General features: G+C 36.0%; 1 non-coding gene across 1 annotated transcript; it reads right to left on the bottom strand.

Annotated features, from left to right (window-relative positions):
• Positions 1-6,398: 6,398 nt before the first annotated feature.
• LOC132652059 (U6 spliceosomal RNA) lies at positions 6,399-6,505 on the bottom strand. The gene has a single exon (XR_009589551.1). It is a non-coding gene; the product is annotated as a U6 spliceosomal RNA (small nuclear RNA).
• Between the last annotated feature and the right edge of the window lie 525 nt (positions 6,506-7,030).

Here is a 7,030-nt window from a genome sequence, read left to right as displayed (position 1 = left end):
TGTCAAAATTTCAGTTCTATTTAGAATGGACAGTACATGGAAATTTCTCTTAAAGATCCTTTAACATTTTTCTTGATTGTATTTGCTTTTATGCCCTATAATATATTGTGAAAGGTATCTTGCTAAAAGAGCAATGTTAATATTATTAAATTTTTTAAGCAAATCTGAGTTTATTTTCTTGTGTTTGTTCATGATGTGGTTTGCTTATAATACTGTGGTTTGCTTCTAATACCTTTCTTGTTATTTCTCTTTGTTCTAACCACATCCACATCACTGAGATTTTAGTGGCCCAACTCCATGAAATATGTACTCTCTAGAGCAAAACAAAAAATTAAAGTAAAACATTTTAATTCCTGAATATATGCTTACTGACAGTGCTAATTTTAGTAACTCACTTAACTACAGTTTCTTCATTGCCAAGGATGGAATAAGGCAAGCAGAATAAGAGTGAAAGATGGATTGGAAGGAATCGTAATACTTAGCTAGTTGGTATCCTCAAATCTTCATATGCCTTCCACAGGTCATGAGAGGGACAACTCCCACAGATCAGACTATTATAGATAGTCATGGCAGACTTGAAGGCTTAGCAGCAGAAGCAGACTTCATGTTGAAGACAACTGAAATAAAGGAAACAAAGATGAAACGAAGTTTATATTTTTTTAAATTTTAGACTAGGTATTGTTTTTCTAGTGTTTGAAAAAAATAAGTGGTTGATTGAAGTGGAAGTTTCTGGACTCAGTTTGGTCATGGGATGTTTTCCTGCAAGCTGGGAATGTGATGTTTTGCCCAGGTTGGCTTGTAAGAGGGCACATGATGTTTTGCTCTCTCATGTGAGGGGTGTGACTTTGGCCAGCTGATAACATCCGTGGGTGGATTTTGATGATAGAGCATATATCGAGACCCAGGCAGAGTGAAACATTGCTTTTTTGGATCGATGTTGCTGCACTGATCTTCATGTTTTGACACCTCACAGAGAGTAATGTTCTAGAGAGAGAGCTTCTCCAGGCATTCCAACTCAGTCTTTTGGCTTTTTCTGTTTCATGTTGGCTTTTGGACTGCACTATTGGGATCCTGATAACTGAGTCTGGTAACCCCCTTAATGACCCATTAACCCTGATTAGCAGTAGATAAAAGAGGTCTACAGCCCTTTCCTCTATTAATTTTCTACCTAAGGCTGTGGGGGGTTAAAAGGGAGATAAAGGTGCTTAAGAACCTTAAATTAAGTAGATTTAGTTAAAAAATCTAGCCTATAGTAGATTATTTCAAAGTTGGTTTTGCAACTAAGCCGACTAGAAATAGTTCCTGATGGCAAATTGTGAAGGGTTTGAGTGTCAAAATGTATAGTGGTAATGATAGATTATAACCCACAGAGAAAAGTCAGTATTCATGAGTCCACAGTGTAATAAATTAATGGTGAATCAATGGAATTGAATAGGAGACACAGAAATAAACCCACACAGTTATCAACACCTGATATTTAAAAACGATGCCAAAACCATACAAAGGAGATTGTTAATAGCATATTTTAGGTTATATGTTGTGATTTCCTATTTCACTGTGGATAGAGTGTAAACTTCTTAGAAATGAGGCTTTAGTCTACATTTCTTCACAGAGACATGGTTAATGGATGTATGGATATGCCAGCTACTGACACTGAAATGTAAGGTTCTGAGATAAAATAATGAGACCAAATTCCACATCCTAATTCTATCTATTCGCAATAACTATTTTTGCATGTCAAATATATGTACTAGAAAATTGAATTCCTCTCCTATCAGTTCCCCAGTTTAAACTAAAACACAGACCATAAAGGTCCTTGAATTTGCTTCAGACAAATGTACGCCTGAAGCATCCAGTGAGAACCCACTGGAGCTTGCTGTGTGCATTTACCCTCCACTACTCCTTCAAACTGAGATTTTTACATGTCACATTTCAGCCCTGAGACACTATTTTTCTGTAGTCAGGTGATAGATCCTGACAGGAGATGGTCACCATAAAAATGCTGACAAAACTTGTAGCACTGCTGTTGTATGTCATTAACGAAGCAGAATCATTGATTAAGAAAAAAATACTACCTATAATCTCTTCACCAAGCTCCTGCAGAAGTCAAAGGCTTAGTCCTGTTTTCCAGTAAGCACAGCCTCTCACCAAGGAAGTCCACAGATGGTAGAGGGAGACAGTATTCTTCATACTCACCACTGAAGCAAAAGTGTATGAAGAATTCAGTGTCTGGTCTTCTTGGTGTGACTAGCTTCCAAGGAGAAAGCACTAGGGAGTCATGCTATTGATTGCCTTAATTCCTTAAACAAGCAGCATACAAGGTGGACATAATAATGCTTACATAGTATCCTCAGCTTACTGAGACTTTGTCTTTAGATGAAGAGTATTGTCTTGGCCTCATTACTCACTTTTTTTTTCTTCCAAATAAACACATCTAAGAACACAAAATCACTCATAATTTCCAGTTATTTTCAGTAGGTTGAAAATAACATTAACAAGTGTTGCTAAAGTTTTTCAAAGAGCCATTTGAAAAATAATTGTTCTATGTATTGATATAATGAAGAGGATTTGTCAAACTGTGTTATTATCTACTGCACCTTGATTCAATTTAATATTCTGGCAAATAATCCAGCAACATGAAATTGCATAGTAAAACTGCGTCGACTTTGATTTATATCCAATTTCTTTAAACAAATGATTCTGTGAAATTGTAAAACAGCTAAAAAATATCTTATGCATGTTCAGAAATCAAAATCAAACAACTAAACATAAGCCTAATACTTTTCTACTCTCAAATTTTCAAGTTGTATATTAGAGTTAAATATGAATACTTGTTACAGTATTTATTAGTGCTCCTTTATTTCATGTTTTAAAATTTTTGACTCGGATATCCAAAGCTAATCTTTTATTTATTTTTATTTTTTATTTTTATTAATTACAGTTTATTAATTTTGTATCCCCCCTGTAGCTCCCTTCTTCCCTCCCAATCCCACCTTCCCTCCCCTTCTCCACCCATGTCCCTCTCCAAGTCCACTGATAGGGAAGGTCCTCCTCTTCTTCCTTCTGATCCTAGTCTATCAGGTCTCATCAGAACTGGCTGTATTGTCTACCTCTGTGGCCTGGTAAGGCTGCTCCCCACTCAATGGGAGATGATCAAAGAGCCAGCCACTCAGTTCTTGTCAGAAGCAGCCTCTGTTCCCACTACTATGGAACCCACTTGGACACTGAACTGCCATGGGCTACATCTGTGTCTATGGGTTCTAGGTTATCTCCCTGCATGGTCCTTGGTTGGAGTATTAGTCTCAGAAAAGACCCCTGTGCCCAGATTTTTTTTTGGTTCTGTTGCTCTCCTTGTGGAGTTCCTATCCTCTCCAGAGGCTGAAACTTACAGCCAAACTTTGGGCGGAGTGCAGGAAATCTTATGAAAGAAGGGGGAGATAGTAAGATCCAAAACTAATTTTAAAAGAACTTTTTAATCGTAAACATGCAAATTGTGTATAATTAAGATACTAAGTAAGTATTAATACTGAAATGTGCATGGTTTTCACAGCTTGTACTAGAGCTCAGAATGAGACTGGCCTCCATAGGCTCATATGTTTGAATACATGGTCCCCAGCTGGTAGAACTATTTTGGGAAGGCTGAGGAGGTGTAGCCTTGTTGGAGGAGATATGTATAGGAAGTGGGCTTTGAGGTTTCAAAAAGTTCATAAACCTCTGCCTTGTGCTCCTGGATCAGAGTAGAGCTCTGCTCCAGTTCCGGTGTCAGTCCGTCTGCCTGCTGTCATATTTCCGCCCATAAGTCCATGGACCCACCCTCTGAACTATATTCCTCAATAAACTTTTTGTTTTTTTTAAATTACCTTGGCTATGCTGTTTCTTCATAGCAATAAAAAAGTAACTACGATCAGTACTATGCAATATATCTTTTCTTAGTTTTTACAAGTCTAACATGTTAGATTTTAAACATTGAGTAGCCATTAAATATCAAAATTATTCTAAATCCAAATTTTAAAAATATAGTAAAGACACAGAATGTCCATGGAGAAGTCTTTCAATTCCTTTTTGTTGCAAAATTAGACAAATATTTGTGGTCAATGTGTATCAGTATGGTGACTGGTTAGAGAAGGAGCACCAGATAATAGATGCTGAAGAAACACGCCCTGAATTCTATATTACCCTGTGGATCTCTACTCATGTCATAGACAGTGCAAGCTGAAAACAAGAAGGCAAACTGTGTCAGAATAGAATATCTTTAACATTTCAGATGAAATGCAAGGTACTACCATATATATTAGCAACATGAAGGAAAAGGACCAACAAATTCCAGGAAATCGTCGAGACACTGACATTAGAGACAGAAAAAGAGAAACCGAGAGCTAGAATTTGGGTTTGATGCTAGGCTCTCTCTTAACCAAGCCTTTTGTTTCCAAGTGAGCTACTCATGTTCTTAGGTCCTTGGCTTCCTTTTCTATAAATCACAATAGTCTGTTTATGTGGGAAAATGGCCATGAATCTGACATGAGACAAGGTTTCAAAAGTGCCTGAGAATATATTACAAATGAAAAAAAGCCATGTTTGCAGATATGATTATCTCCGACCACCCAGGTTTTGTTTATACTCTTTAATGCTATGCATGGCTATTTCGTTTTCTTCTCTTTGACTTGATTTGACTTCATAAATATCTTCTCCACTATCCCAACAGATGTGCTGTTTAAGCAAACTGAACTTGTCTAATTCCACCTTGTATTATAAATCATATCTAACTTGACTAAGATCCTTTAACACATAATGGCTTCCCATAAGCTTTTTAAATGAGCAGATCCAAGGCACTACTTGAAAATGAACATGTACAGCAGAATCTGGCTATGGTGCTCTGAGAGGAGAGGCTGCAGGTCTTCTCCAAGAAGAGACTCCAAGTAAAGATCCAAACACTTTACTTGGGATTGCATTGAAAACAGCAGAAAAAAAAAAGGGGGGTGGGTGGGAGGGAGGAGTACAAGCGTGCAGGTTCATGCATCTAAAAGCTTGGGCTACAGACAGACAATGCACTGATATCATGGCTCAGAGTTCAGATGCCTGCAAATGAGACAGCTCATTGTATTAATCAGGATTGTTCATGCATTCCCTATTACATCATGAAAAACTAACCAGGGCTTCAGAAAGTTCATCTTATCATTAACATATTCTCAGGGCAAATATTGCTTTTAAATCATAAGTAACATGTCACACAGATTGATACAGTCTTAAGAGGTTTTCTCTGCTGGAAGAGGATTGGCTTTCCTTCAGTATATTCTGAAGGCAATTGAAAGACAGAAATAATTATTTACTTAATGAAGGTGTCATCATAGTTAGGAATACTGTTTTATAATAGTCACAAAGATAAACTTATAAATAATTCTTTTAGAAAATAGTATTTTCTATTACAATATAGTGAGCATTAAAATTAGTTTAAAATTTAAAGAATACATTCTTACTTCCAAAAGGCAAATTTATTTTACAATTCCACGTAAATGTTAAAAAAAAGACATTGTGTTGTTATTTTCTAAGGCTGTAGAAGAAATTTTCTTATCTATCTTGATCATATTTAATGATGTACCTATACAAACATACCATCTCAAATACTTATAGGGAATCAAAAGAAATGTGACTTTAAACATGCATGCCTATGACATTCAGTCCTTTTGGCCTAGACACACACGTTTTCAGCAAATGAATTAATTTGGGTTATTTCTAATCCCATTATATCCTCTGTCAGGGGAATGATTTATCAGAATTACAATGTGCACTGCTCTTTAGCTTGTGAAATATAGTCATCTAGACTAAGACAGTATCATCATTCGACTCCCTTAATATATGATATTTTCATTAGAGGCAGGGTATTCATTGCTTCTCTGCTACTCAGCAGAGCTATAAATAGAGGGGCCAGCCAACCAAAGCACACGATATTGAAAAGGTTAAAGAAGTAGAGTATATTACCATAATTTATAGAATATTGCTCATAAAGTATTAAAGCTGTTGACATCTTATTTATAGGCAAAGAGAATAATGAAAATATCAAGCAGAGGGGAGTGCTCAGGTTAGCATCGCTGCTACTGCAGAGACAGGACTGAAGGAAGCATTCCCTTGCAGTTAAGCAGGGCTAAGCAAACATGCCAATCCATTTATATGTCAATAGAGAAATCAAAGCAGTATTTCCATTTATAGATTATATAGGATTCTTAAATGAAGATGGCCATGGTAGGAAGCACATGGACATAATATTTCTAGTTCCAGGCAAAATAATACTTTTTGGAAAAATGGGGGAGACACTAAAAATGCCTGTAACACATTTTATTTTTTTATTTTTTTTTACTTTTTTATTATTATTTTTTATCAGTTACATTTTATTAACTCTGTATAAAAATATGGAACGCTTCACGAATTTGCGTGTCATCCTTGCGCAGGGGCCATGCTAATCTTCTCTGTATCGTTCCAATTTTAGTATATGTGCTGCCGAAGAGAGCACTGTAACACATTTTAAATGGTTTAATTACACCCGGTTACATCTATAATTTATGTTTAACAAAAATGAGACTGACTACATTGATACCAGCTTGTGCTCAGTTTTTGGTGTTGTGTCCTTCATGAGCTGTCCTGCCACATTCATGTCAGGGTTAGATTAGAGTAGAAAACAGCCCATCTCCTGTATGTAAGCAAGTAGTGCTTATCAGGAAATGTCTGTGCAATGTCAGTAGCAAAGTGCTAAGTCTAAATGTTATCATTTTGGAAAAACAAAAACAAACAAACAAACAAAAAAGACTTTAAGGAGAGCCCTATTTAAAATCTTTTCCCACCTATTTATTTCCTGCAATCTTTATGCAAATCCTAGAAATTCTGAATTTTTCAAAGATATCTCTCAAGACATTTTACCTGGTGTTGTAGCTAAGACGATGAATGTATAATTCTCAATCAGCACATTTTTTCTCTCTCATTCTTTCCCTTTTCTTTTTTTTTTTATTTGTTTTCTTTATTAATTACACTTTATTCACTT

The sequence above is a fragment of the Meriones unguiculatus genome, chromosome 1 (assembly GCF_030254825.1).
Source record: "Meriones unguiculatus strain TT.TT164.6M chromosome 1, Bangor_MerUng_6.1, whole genome shotgun sequence".
NCBI lineage: Eukaryota > Metazoa > Chordata > Mammalia > Rodentia > Muridae > Meriones > Meriones unguiculatus.
Note: the sequence above shows the minus strand (reverse complement) of the source record. Positions and strands in the feature narration are given on the sequence as shown.